This window comes from Petaurus breviceps, unplaced genomic scaffold (genome assembly GCF_028583685.1).
Source record: "Petaurus breviceps papuanus isolate PSGF00001 unplaced genomic scaffold, PetGlider_PUasm1.0 297, whole genome shotgun sequence".
In the NCBI taxonomy this organism is placed as follows: Eukaryota; Metazoa; Chordata; class Mammalia; order Diprotodontia; family Petauridae; genus Petaurus; species Petaurus breviceps.
Genome location: NW_027186048.1, coordinates 33067 through 47690, shown reverse-complemented (window position 1 = coordinate 47690; position 14624 = coordinate 33067). Strand labels below are relative to the sequence as shown.

Genomic DNA, 14624 nt, shown 5'->3' with positions numbered 1-14624 from the left:
TCTCTCTCTCTCTCTGTCTCTCTCTCCTTTCATCCTGTCTCTCCTCACCAGTGTTTTGCTTCTGACCATTGCCTTCCCCAATCTGCCCTTCCTTCTATCGGTCTTGCCACACCCCCCATCATTGTCTCTTTCTACTTCCCTATAGGATGAGATATGATTCCATACCCAAATGAGAATATGTTATTCCCTGAGCTAATTTTGATATAAGGAAGGTTCAAACACTCCCTTCCCACCTCCCCAATCTTCCCTTTCACTGTAATAGCTCTTCTCTGCCTGTTTTATATGAGATAATTTACCCCCTATCCCCTCCCTCTTCTTAGAATGCAGTTCTCTTTCTCACCCCTTAATTTTGTTTTCTTGACTATCATCCAATCACAGTCAATGTATACTCCTAATTGCCTTAATAGTCAAAAAGGTCTTAAGAGTTTCAGGTGTCATCTTCCCATGTAGGAATAGAAATAATTTAGCCTTATTGAATCTCTTATGTTTTCTCTTTCCTATTTACCCTTTGATGCTTCTCTTGGGTCTTGTATTTGAAGATCAGTTTTTTTGTTCAACCCTGGTCTTTTTGTTAGAAATGCTTGATTATCTTCTATTTAGTAAAGGTCTAGTTTTTCCCCTGAAGAATTATACTCAGCTTTTCTGGGTAAATGATGCTTGGTTGTAATCCTATTTCCCTTGTCCTTCTGAATATCATATTCCACACTCTCTGCTTTTTTAATGTAAAAGCTACTCAGTTTTGTTTTAGGCTGACTGTGGTACCATGACCTTTGAATTGCTTCTTTCTGGTTGTTTGCACCCTTTTCTTCTTGACCTGGGAGCTCTGGAACTTGGCTATAATATTCCTGGGAGCCTTCATTTTGGGATCTTTTTCAGGAAGTGATTGGTGGATTATCTTCTGGCTCCATGTATCAGGGCTGTTTTCCTTCATAATTTCTTTGCCAAGAAAATACCAAATGGGATCATGGAGGGCCAGATAAGACTCAAACAACTGAAGAAAAATGATAACATTCATATAGAATGTTTTGTGGAGTCCAGTCTAAGATGTTGGTCTAATCCTAAATTCCTTCCTGACTGCTTCCTAGTTTTCCCAGCAGTTTTTTTTTATAACCAAATAGTAATTTTATTCTAAGTAGTTTGTTTTCCACTTTAGCAGGCACTGAGTTGTAATGATTCGGAATCCCCCTTGTTTAGTCTGTTTCATTCCTGTCTCTGTCTCTCTTGCCAGTAGCTCATGGCGTTGATGCCCAATGCTGCAGACTCCAGTTTAAGGTCTAGGAGTGTTGTTCTGCCTGTGTCCTTACCGCTTTTCATCATTTCCTTTCGTATTGTAGGTCTTCTGTTTTTCCAAATGAATTTTATTATTTTCTTTAAGTCTGAAAAATATCTCCCTTATAATTTTGTTGTTATTGGTATTGTTGTTCAGTCGTGTCCAACTCTTTGTGACCCCATTTGGGGTTTTCTTGGCAAAGATATTGGAGTGATTTTCTTTTTCTTTCTCCAGGCTCCTGAAGCAAAAAGAGTTAAGTGACTTATCCACTATCCCTCAACTAGTAAGGGGCTAAGGCCGTATTTGAACTCAGATTTTCCTGACTCCAGACCCAATATTCTATCCACTCTGCCCCTACCTGCCCCCACAATTACATTGCCATAATGTTAAAGGTGTAAATATTGTTCAGTCTCCATTTAGGTTTGTGTCTTTTTTGGTCCCTAAACTAATTTTCATTCTTATTTTATCATGCAATGAAAGGATATGTTGATAACATCTGCCCTTTTACATTCGTTTGCAGTATTTCTATGCTCTAGTCCACAGTTCAAGTTCCCTAAGGTGCAAAGAAACAAATCATGTCTTCAGTTCTGATTTTCTTTCTAAAAATATTTCAGACTCTTTTTTTTTTTTTATCATTAAACATCCACTTTTTGTCCCATATTGCTGGGCTCACATTTGCAAGATAGGTCACCCTGGGCTATACACTGAACTTCACTGCTTTCTGGAACACATTCTTCCATTCCCTCCTCATTTCTAGGGGGTTTGGAATAGTTGTGCATATTTCAGTGTACTTTCCATTGTATTTCAAAGTCTTGCTCTGAATGGCTTTTAGAACTCACTTAGCCTTGAGGAACTGAGAGTCTAACAGAGGAAGACAAGGTTGGAGTGAGGAGAAGGTATTGGGGCACAATGGAGCAGTCAGAGAAGTTCCAAAGATGTTGAGCCTGGTGAAAAGTCTGATATGAGCATTCTTCTTAAATGGAGGTTTGGAGTTCATAACTCCATCCAATGGTGGAGAGAGATGGATGTGGGCGGCTTGAAAAGGAAAGAAGTTTAGAATAGCTTTTGTTAGGTGTAAGGGAATCAGAGATCATTTATCAATAAAAAGGCTGCATTCCTACAATAAAAGTACACATGATTAGTACTGTGCACTGGAGAACATGACTCAAGAGATCCCAGTGGAAAAAAAAAGAATTATAAATTCTTGGGAATCTCAAAAAGTGCAAAAGATAAATAAATACCTTATTTGTTCCAAAGTAAAATAATAGAATAAAGACAGTTAAAGGTGATATATGGGTTCAAAACAGACCACAAGTCAGGTGTTTTTGAGAAGACATTACAATGTTCAAAAGTAATGGACAGTTTTGTACGTATGATGGAGAATTGTTCCTAAATGCCAGAATCTCTGATAAAATGAATCATAAAATGATAAAATAATCATGAAGATGGAAGACCAACAAACTGCAAGCACATTGGCCAAACACACAGTGTGCATGTCGCAGATAAGAAATATAGATGACGGCTCTCAAGCATCAAAGTATTTTCAGATTTGGCCAACCTGTCTTGTAAATGGTCCTTCAATAGGCTCATTCTCTTGACTTTTGTTCTCTCAGGTTTCCAAAGTTCTAGAGGTATGATTAGATCCTTAATTTCTCTTGAGAAAACTGTCAATGTCTTTCTCGTGAATTAACTGAAACACAATCTAAGTTAATTAAATTTTGCTTTTTTAATGTATGAAGGAACTCTCCACAATTACTCGTATTTCTGTGTAACTAAGTAGCAGAGTATGGATAGATTCTCTGCTCCTTGTGCTAATTTTGGTCTGACAATAAGACCAAGACACTAGAGGTTTTACAAAAGGTCAGGAATATCAAGGGAATCAATCTTTTGTTTGTTTTTTATTTTTTGCTTTTTTTTGGATGGGGAAAGTGGGGTAATTGGAGTTAAGTGACTTGCCCAAGGTTACATGGCTAGTGAGTGTTAAGTGTCTGAGGCCAGATTTGAACTCAGGTCCTTCTGACTCCAGGGCTAGTGCTCTATTCACTGAGCCACCTAGCCACCCCTAGGGGAATCAATTTTTTAAAAAATCAAAGAAGATGGTCTAGCTGCACCAGATCTTAAACTATAGTATAGAGCTGTAATCATCAAATCAGTCTGGTTCTGGCTAAGAAAGTGGGTGGTGGATTGGTGGAACAAATTAGATACAAATTAAATTATAGTAAATGACCATAGTAATCTGGTATATGATCCCAAAGAATCAAGCTTTTGGAGGAAAAACTCATTTTTTTTTTTGACAAAAACTGCTTGGAAAATTCAAAAACTGTACAGCAGAAACTAGGCATAGATCAACATCTTACACTGTATACCAAGATAAGGTCAAAATGGGTACATGATTTACACATGAAGGGTGATATCATAAGAAATTAGGAGAGCATATCTGTCAGATCAGTGGTTAAGGGAAGAATTTATGACCAAACAAGAGATAGAGAACATTACATAATGTAAAATAGGTAATTTTTATTTGATTTGATTAAAAAAATTTTTTTTTGCAGAAACAAAAACAGTGTAACCAAAATTATAAGGAAAGCAGAGAATTGGGGAAAAAAATTTTCCAACAAGTATCTCTGATAAAGGTTTCATTTCTCAAATATGTAGAGAAGTGAGTCAAAATGATATGAAAACAAGTCATTCCCCAATTGATAAGTGGTCAAAGGATATGTACAGGTAATTTTCAAAGAAATCAAATCTATCTATAGATTTGATATGAAGAAATGCTCTAAATCATTATTCATTAGGGAAATACAACTCTGAGATACCACTTCATACCTATCAGATTGGCTAACATGACAAAAACAGGAAATGATGGATGTTGAAGAAGATGTGGGAAAATTGAGACACTAATGCACCATTGGTGGAGTTGTGATCTGATCCATCTGTTCTGAAGAGTAATTTGGAACTATGCCCAAAGAGCTGTAAAACTGCATATTCTATGATCTAGCAATACCATTCTTAGGTCTATATCTCAAAGACATCAAGAAAGAAAAAAGAGGGATGGACCTATTTGTAAAACAAATATTTATAGCAGCTCTTTTTGTGGTGGCTAAGAATTGGAACTTGAAGGGATGCCCATCATTTGGGGAATGGCTAAACAAACTGTGGTATATGATTGTAATGGACTATTATTGTGTTTTAAGAAATGACAAGCAGGATGATTTCAGACAAACCAGGAAAAACTTATACAAACTGATGCAAAATGAAGTGAACAGAACCAGGAGAACATTGTACATAGTAACAGTAATATTGTTCAGTGAAGAACTATTCTCAGCAATACAGTGATCCAAGAAAATCCCAAAGGACTAATGATGAAGCATACTATCTGCCTCAAGAGAGAATTGATATTGTTTGAATATAGACTGAAACATGAGATTTTTTACTTTCCTTAATTCTTTTTTTTTAAGTCTTCCTCTACAAAATGACTAATATAGAAATGTTTTACATGATTGCACATGTATAACCTATATCTGATTGCTTACTGTTTCAGGGAGGGGGGAGAGAAGGAGGGATAGAAATTGAAATTCAAAACAAGTGTTTTAACAGGTGTTAAAAATGTTTTTAACATTTAATTAGGGGAAAAACAAAATATATTTTTTAAACTTGTAAAAAAAAAACCAGAAAGAACATAGAGGTTCTCCACCATCTAGCATGGTACCTTCCATATGTGGAACCATTGGTCACAGCAAATTGATTACAGAAATTTTGAATCCTGTGAATAATTTCATTTACCTTGACAGTATATTTTCCAGCATGTCCATAGGTAATGGGGTTGTGAAAAGAAATAACCTTTAAGTCAGTTACTATTTAATTATATTTCATTGTAGGATTAAGTTGCCTTCTTTGGGAAAAGCTAGCCCTAATAACTAAGTCAGACTAATATAGATATTCTCTTAAGTCTGGGTTGCCAGTAGTTATAGTTAATAGATAAATTGATGAGACTCAATCATTTAATAGCAGATAATTTAGAGTAAGAGACATATCTTTGTAGAAATAAAATAATCATAGGATTATAAGACTCTTTTCAAAGGCTAAATTCCTCTTTCTGGCTGCTGGAGGAAGGGGATTGATGAAAGACTACATTCCTCTTTTCAGTCTTAGTGGATTAGCTCCTTTTTACTTTTTGTACAGCTAGAGGTTAAGTCTAAATTGAGTAGAGTAATCTAATAAATTTAGTTTTCCTTTTCTGGTAGCTGGAGGGTGGGATGTGACTGTGAGCTAGAAGCCACGATCTCTTCTTTTCCAGTCTTTTCTTCAAACTATAGGCTCCTTTAAAATAATACTTTCGCTTGCAAAACTCATCAGCTGCAGAGCAAGGACTTCTGGAGTAATCTCATTCTGACAGAGTTTGATAGACACATAATGAATCTGGATCAAGAAAATATGAGAGGAATAAGTAGTCAGATTACTTGCCTTGTCCAATAGAATTATGTTAAAAAACATGTTTCCTGAGATTGTTGTAATTTTTCTCTTCCTCTTCTGTTATAAAAATAAGCTCTGGGAATCACACCTTTGTCACAAATTACTGTATAATTAGTTGACCTTAATGGCAACCTGTTACCTGGTATAATTAAATCATTATTTACTAGCAAATTTTGTACCTCAGGTTAGTTTCTATTTCAGATAACTAATTTTGAGTTGATGATTGCTTTGCTTAAGATAGCTCAGTGCTTGAGAAGCTCCCAAGACAAGTGTAGGAGTGAAGAGGTTTTAGACTGGCTACCAAATTGAAGTTCTACAGAGCTATTGTGCTGACCTCATTCTTGTATGCCTGTGAAAGCTGGACAGTCTACCAGGGCCATGCCAGCAAACTGAATCTCTTCCATTTTAATTGTCTTAGAAAGAATCTGAAGGTCATCTGGAAAGATAAAATACTGGATACTGAGGTCCTTTCTCAAGTTAGACTGCCAAGCATCCCCGCTGTACTGCAGAGAGTGCAGCTCTGATAGGCTGACTATGTTGTTCAAATGCCAAAACACTATTTTACTGAGAACTTGTGTAAGGAAGGCACTCACATTGTGGTCAGAAGTGTGTAATAGTAATGGAATTTAAAGATCCCCCTGTATTGGCTTGGTTTTTGGATTGATTGTGTTAAAACCCAGAGCTTGTGAATCCCACTTGTGGGATGGACTTGTTGATGTGAAAAGAGAGTGCTGAACTGGGAGGAGCTGGTGATGTAAATATAGAGAGACACAAGCAAAGAGAGAGGCAGAAGAATTTTTTGGAAGCAGCATCTTGGAGGCAGAGAGAGACTGAGAGGATTGCTGAGGGCCACTTTGAATTGCCCAGGACTTTTGAGAGCTGCCACCCAGAGCTGCCAAGGGCTGAGGAGACATGGCTGTTATGCTGGTACTTTGTCTGTCTGTTTTGATGTTGTTTTGCCAGATTTGTCCACTGGTGAAAGACAGTCCTGTTGTTGCAGAGGTTCTGGAACCTTGCTGTTGGTTCAGAGCTACTGAGACTGTTCTGCAGACAGAGAATGAATTAATGAAAACACTGGCAATGTATCTTGTGGCCTTGCTAAGGTTTGTCTCCCCAGGAACAAAGATTGCTGAGAACTTGCCTCAGGTCAAGATGAAGAAAAGACCTCTCTTTGGGTATTAAATGCTGTGCTTAGGCTTGTTATAACTCTGGGGTAGATTCAGTTGTGATCCAAGGGTGGGGAACTTTGGACTTTTTTGTTCTCTGTGATTGAACAAATGAATGTACTTTACTTATGGTTGGAAACTAATCTCCATTTGAAAAGAGGGGCTTTGTGGTTGACTAAATGAATGTACAGCCTAGGTGTGGAGTAGTACTTAGAAGAGGGTCTTTGGGATTGACTAAATGAATTATAATGTCCAGGGGTGGAGATTTACTTGGAGATTATTGAATTATACTTGGCGAATGCTGTATTTTGAATGATGCTATATTTTGATTTTCTCTATTCTTAATTTTTCACTGAATAAAATGGAGAGCACCTATGCTGGTATTTTGAATCTTGGGAAGTTGCCTTTGCTTGGCATTACAACGTGTTACGAGGACCTTCCGAAGGTCTCTCTGAAAAACTGTAATCAGTGGTGAGACATGGGAGACACTGGCAAAGGACCATCCAACATGGCATGCCTGTATCAAAGAATGTGCTGTGTCTTGTGAGCAAAGCTGAATTGCAGTCCCTCAAAAGAATGGTGAGATGTGCAAATTTAGAGCCACCCCTACCCCAGATGTTCACGAGGACTATCTGTGCCCAACTTGTGGTAGAGCCTCCTGGGCTTGCATTGGTCTGATCAGCCTTGGTCAGACACACTGTACCTTGACCTTGACATAGTGATGGGATTTGGTCCTCCTTGAGCACAAAGATCAACAAAAATGACCAACCATGTAACTAAATGTTATAAGGAAATATACGCTGTTGACAAATGAAAGCAATCATGAAGTGAAAGCATAGGATGTTTTGGCCAGGGCACATCATACCTGGGATATACTCAAGGATCAATGTAACAAGAGAAAACTCTTCTTCACTTGGGTGGGAATGTCTCACAACCCTTATTTCAGTTTAGATTGTAATGAGTATCTCTTATCCTTTTCATGTTTTATCTAGAAAAATCTGTTTCAGCTTCTCAAGAAATAAACTAGATTTTTTATTTTTCTTTCCTCTCTTTTCTATAATCAAATGTAAATCTCCCCAACCCCACAGAATATAATGAACTTGCCAACTTCTCACAAACTCTTCACGGAGTTTTCTATATATCACTTCTATCGGTTCTGGAAAAGAAGAAATTTCACATTGTTTTCTGTCTCTCTTCCACAGATCTTCCTCCATTACAGGTAAAAATGTATTTTGAGATTCCACAGGGAGATCCATTCCATAGTAACACATTTGTTATCTTTATTCTAACTGACCACATCAACTACTTTACTCAATATTCCATTGGATTCTTTATAACTTTGGTTTCTAATACTGACTCTGACACTTATGGAGGGTATGACTGTTGGGTAAATCCCTTTTCTCTGCTTTAGTTTCCACCTCTTGCTTGATGAAGGTTAGACTATATGATTTCTGGACTCTCAGCTGTAAATCTTGTGACTTTTGATGGTTTAGGAGTTGGTGAAATTCAAGGATGTGGCTGTGGACTTCACCCCAGAGGAGTGGGGCCTCTTGGACCCTCCTCAGAAGGAGCTGTACAAGGAGGTGATGCTGGAGAATGCCTGGAATCTTCTCTTCCTGGGTAAGGATAATTTCCCTGGCCACTCTGAGTCTGAAATCAAAGGGAATACCTTCATTCCTGACTGTGCTGACTTTGTAGCATTTATCCATTACTAGAATGGGAAAAGTGCTGGTCTCCTATGTCATAAAGACAGGGTCCTTCTGCCTGGTTTTCCTATAAATAGTCAGTGCATTGTGTGAGGAGAACCTAGAAATTTCCTGGTTGCTCCTGAAGCTGTCTCTTGTCAATTCTAGGGAGCTTGAGGTCCAGATCAGATCAGTTTTGTAGCATCTCAGGTGTGGACATAATCCCACATGATGTAGTCCAGCCTCTCCTGGACATGAATTTTGTCTGCCAAGTCTCTGAAAACTGCTCAGGCGGCTTTTCCCTGAACCCCTTCCTCTTTCAAAAGGGCCAAGTATTTAGGACATTCTTCCTTGTGAGAAGCCTCAGTTTGTAGCTTCCCACTCCTGGCTGTGCCTTGTAGGACATGTTTGACCTTCTTCTTCCTTTATATTACCCCAAATTCCAGCCCAGATGGTGGGAACGGAAGGAAGGGAATAAGCATTTCTGTTCAGCTGTAGTTCACCAGCTGTTGTACTACCGTGTTTCCCCGATAATAAGACACTGTCTTATTAAATTTTTTTGGACAGAAAAACACCAGAGGGCTTATTTTCAGGGGAGGGCTTATTTTAATGAACATTGACAGCAATTTTAATAAACAGGTAAATGTGAACAAAAAAATGTACCTTTATTCAATAAGCAAATCACTGGGGAAGAACAGGATGACGCGCTCACTGCTGCAGCTCTGATTGGATGCAGCTCGGAGTGCAGCGTGCGTTTCACCGGGGGGGGGGAACGGTGCATACAGAGGGTACCGTGATATAGCGTGTAGCGCAGGGGATCACCTTCACTACAGTAGCAATCTCAATAGGGCTTATTTTCGGGGGATGGCTTATTCTAGAGGAATCTTACACAGTAAGGGGAGGGCTTATTTTTGGGATAGGTCTTATTATCGGGGAAACACGGTAAGTGCTTTCTTTACAATATCATGTCATCAGGTGATATTATTATCCCCATTTGATATTTGAGAAAACTGAAGGAAACAGGTTAAGTGAGTTATCCAGAGGAACACAGCTCATAACTGTCTGAGGTTGGATTTAAACCCTGGCTTTCCTGACTTCAGGCCTAGGATTCTTTCCACTGCACTTCCAGCTGCCTCTGTCTAGATAATGGAAACTTTGCAATGAGTCCCTCTTCCTATGAAGAAGGTGCACCAAGGTCAAATTTTCTGATTCCAAATTGGCTCCACGATCTTCTCCCCATCTCTCCCCAAAGCTCCCCCAAAATGCTATGGAAACCTGGCTTCAGGATTTCTGGGAACCATCCTGTGCTCCTTGCTTGGAAGCCCCTCTCAGTGGCAGGAATAACAGACTGGCCCCAAATCAGAATTTGGACTAAGTGAGGTTCATTGAGTTCCTCAGAAAAAGAATCTCACCAGAAGAGGCAAAGGCTCCCTGAAGGAAGAGCCCCCAAGAGGTTTTTACAGGTTTCAGGGAGTGAGGAGCTGGGAAGCAACAGTGACAAAGCTGATTCATCAAGGTCCCTTTTGCTGGAGCTCAAGGTTGATCCAGCTCATCCTGTTTTCCAGTTACTTGCTTTCCAAGCATTAATGGGAGAATAAGCCAGATATCTGTGTCCATGATGATTCTCAAAATGGATTGGTTTGCATGCACTCTCTTTTCCCTAAAGAGAACTATTACAAGTTTTTCTCCATCCTCATCCCTGATTTCCCCATGCCCAGGGCTGCTAGTTCCCAGAGAAGATTTGTTTTCTTATTTTGAGGAAAGGGAAGTCCTATGGCTGCTGGAGCCAGAAAGCCTGAGGAGCTGCTGTCCAGGTGAGTGAGGGGAAAGCTGGTATATGAGAGCTGTGATTACAAGGGGCTTCTAGGGGTTGTGGTGAAACAAATACTAGATTTGGGGACAGGAAGGCCTATCTTGGAACTCTTTTATAGACACTTTAGCAGTGGGGTCCTGGACAAGTCATTGAACCACAGAGTCTCAGTTTCCCCATCTGTAAAATGATGGAGTTGGACACCATGGCAGCAAAACTCTGTTCCAGTGATAAATCTGTAATCATATAAAAAGTTATTGTGTTGGAATTTGGGGGCATGGAACTCCACTGAAAGGGCAAAAAGGATTTAGGCTTTCTAATTTGGGCTATTTGTTAAGCCTTCTTCAAGTCAATGAACATTTATTAAGTGCCTGCTATGTGCCAGACCCTCTGCTAAGCACCAGGGTTATAAGAGATACAAGGAAAATCCCCTGGTCTCCTGGAACTCCTCATCAGTGGAGTGGGGGCTCTGACAAAATGCCAACAACAAAGTAGAAACCTGTAATGGATGAGACAAATCGTTGCTCTTTCAGAGAAGGAAGTCACTGATGTGAAGAACTGGAAAGGCTTGTTGTGGAAGGTGGGCTCTAGCTGGGGTTTCAGGGAAGCCAAGGTGAGCGTTCTAGGAACAGGGGTCATGATGAAAGCCTGTGGAGTTTGGAGGTGGGGAGTCCTGTTCACACAACAGAACGGGGGTCCATGGCCCTGGATTACAGACTGTTTCGTGGGCATATACGGTGAAAGAGAACAGGAAGAGTAGGAGAGGGATTGGTGATAAAGGGATGGCTAGTGACAGTGCTGGGAGAGATGGGAGGGTAGGGGAGACATTTTACCAGACTTCAGAGCAGATTGAATGTGCATGTTAGGAAAATGAAGGTGTGAGAGGCAGTGAGGAATACATGACGCTGTACTTACCAACCTGTAGTACTGGAAGGAGAATGAAGAATGACCAGTGGATTTATCAGTTTTTAGATTTTTGGTCATTTTGGAGAGAGGAGTTTTCACTGAACAAGGGAATTGGGAGTTAGACTCCAGAGAATTTCAGAGAAAGCACAGGAGTTGTAGACAGCCATTGTAAATGGGTGTCTCCAGTTGTTTACTCATGAAATGGAAGAAAGACATTGGAAAATAGCTCTTGCATTGAGTGCATCAAATAAATGTATTTTGTGGATTAGAGAGAAATGGTTTTATTTGTGGCAGTAGGAAAGGGATTATTAGTGCTGGAGAGACTGAAAAGTAGTGAAACTGGGGATGCTGGAGAGTCAGAATGCTAAGGAAAATGGTGTGCTGGAATGGGATGATTTATGCGTAGAGAGGAGTTTACTCTAACAAGCAAAGGGAGGACTCTTTTATCTGATCCTGGTGTCAAATAGGAAAAAAAGTCACTTGATTTATGAGAGGGGAGGAAGGTAAGATAGCTCTTCATAAACATTCAATTTCTTTCAATGAAATATGACATTTTTTTTTTTTTTTTTACTGAGAAGGTGATGGGGGAGGAGGACATTTCAGTTGTTTCTGACTCTTCATGATCCCATCGGGGGTTTCTTGACAAAGATACTGGAATGGCCTGTCATTTCCATTTTAGGTTCATTTTACAGATGAGGAAACTGAGGCCAACAAGCCTAAGTGACATGCCCAGGGTCACACAGTACGTGTCTGAGGATAGATTTACACTGAAGTTTTCATGATCTCTATCTACTGCAACAGCAACCTGCCCCAAGGTAGTGTGTTATGTAGATGGCAAAGAGGGCCTTACCACAGTGAGGGTCACAGTGAGATTATATAACCTAAATGTGTAGTGGACTCAGAGAGCCAGATTTTATAATTTTTCTCTCTCTCAATTCAACAGCATCTAAGTAGTAGCAAAGGTTACTGCCTTACTTAGAATTAATCCCAGGCTATGCTTTACACAACCTGCATTTTCCAATTAAGAAAGAGACCAGAATACATGGACTGAGGTAGAAGCTGGGGCCTGATGTCAGTCCTGGGCCCACTCATTCAATAACCATGGATTAAGCATCTCCAGTTTTCTAGGAACCCTACTAAGCTTTAGGAAGGGAAAATTCAGTCCCTGCTGTCAAGGAGCTCCCAGTCTGGCATACAAACATGAAGATGGTTTGGGAAGAAGCAACAGACTGAACATCAGTCTTAGCTGACCAGGGAAAGGAGAGTGTTTGGAAATAGAAAACCATCCAGTTCAATGTGATATAAGGGAACACAGGGAGTGAGGCTAGTATCAGTTTAAGAAGGAGAGTAGAATTAGGGAGGAAAGAGTCAAAATCAAAATAATAAAGACAAAAATTTCAGGCAGACCTCAGAGATATTGCGGTTCTGTTTCAGATCACTACAGTAAAGTGAGTCACATAAATAATTATGTTTACTATATATTGTTGTCTATTACATGTGCAATACTATAACCTATGAAATATATACTTGAATTTTAAAATATTTAAATTTCAATAAAAAATTAATATCATTTGGACCTTCAGTGAATCATAATCTTTCTGCTGGAGGCTCTGGCTCAGTGTTGATAGCTGCTGACTGATCAGGGTGGTGGTTGCTCAAAGTTGGCAGCAGCAGTGTCAGTTTCTTAAAATAAGACAACGGTTAAGTTTGCCACATTGATTGACTCTGGAGTTGAACACTTAAAATCCCGTTGTTTGAATGACCTACTTTCAATATTGTTGTGTCTCAGGGAATAGGAAGACCTGAAGAGAGGGAGAGAAGTCATCATGTAATAATAAAATATTTTTTCTTAAAAAAAAAAACAAAGAAAGTTCAATGGTGAAGGGCCATCTAGTACCATGGATAGAGCCTATCCACTTGCAGGGTTCAAGTTCTTGTCTTAGCTGCAGGGATGCTGGGCAGGTTCATCAGCCATTTTGAACTCATGGTCTGAGCTGTGAATGTAATGAGAATGCTTGTCCTGTCAGTGTCACAGGTGTTTGTGAAGATCCAGTGTGACTGTGTGTGAAGTTCTTTGTAAATCAAGTTATCCTGCAGATATGAACTTAAGGTATTTTCAAATGAATGATTCTGTCCATTGAACTTTGAAGGCTTTTCTCTTAGCCTGGGAAGATAGGATTTGGATTAGTAAGTTTACTTTCTTATAATGGAGGAAAAGGATTATAATTATTTATGTGTATACGTATGTCTCTTTATATGTATGTTTTATTGTTTGTTTCTTGCAGAAGGAGAGATTAGACATGAAATGACAGAGACTACTGCAAAGCTAAGCATTTCTGTGGAAGAAACTCGTGAGAAAAGCTTCATGAATTATGGTCCACACTATGACTTAACTGGGAGACAAATCGCTACTGGACTCCACAGAATTCACACAGGAGAGAAACCTTATGATTGTCATCATAGTGGGAAAGACTTGAGTCAACAGTCATCCCTTATTTACCATCAAAACATTCATACCATAGAGAAAACCTATAAGTGTCATGAATGTGGTAAAACTTTTAGTGAACACTCATCTTTCATTATACATCAGAGAATTCACACTGGCAGGAAACCTTATGAATGTAATCAGCGTGGAAAAACGTTCAGAAGAAACTTTGATCTTGCTAAACATCAGAGAATCCGTACTGGAAAGAAACCTTATGAATGTAATCAATGTAGAAAGGCTTTTAGAGGTACCTCTGAGCTTGCTCAACATCAGAGAAGCCACACTGGAGAGAAAACTTATGAATGTAATCAATGTGGAAAATGTTTTAGAAGAAACTTTAATCTTGCTCTGCATCAGAGAATCCACACTGGGGAGAAACCTTATGAATGTGATCAATGTGGAAAGGCTTTTAGGGGTACTTCTGGGCTTGCTCAACATCAGAGAAGCCACACTGGAGAGAAACCTTATGATTGTAGTCAATGTGGAAAGGCTTTCAGTTGCCGCTCCAGTCTTGCTCTACATCTGAGAATCCACACTGGAGAGAAACCTTATGGATGTAATCTATGTGGAAAGAGTTTTAGAAGAAACTATGATCTTGCTCAACATCAGACAATCCACACAGGAGAGAAACCTTATGAATGTGGTCAATGTGGAAAGGCTTTCAGTTGCAGCTCCAGTCTTGCTTCACATCAGAGAATTCACACTGGAGAGAAACCTTATGAATGTGATCAGTGTGGGAAGGTTTTTAGACGTACTTTTGAGCTTGCTCAACATCAGAGAAGCCACACTGGAGAGAAACCTTATGAATGTGATCAATGTGGAAAGGCTT

General features: G+C 39.4%; 1 pseudogene; it reads left to right on the top strand.

Moving 5' to 3' along the window:
* The window catches only part of LOC138167771 (zinc finger protein 850-like), a 56275-nt pseudogene that overhangs the window by 37551 nt on the left and 4100 nt on the right, over positions 1-14624 (top strand).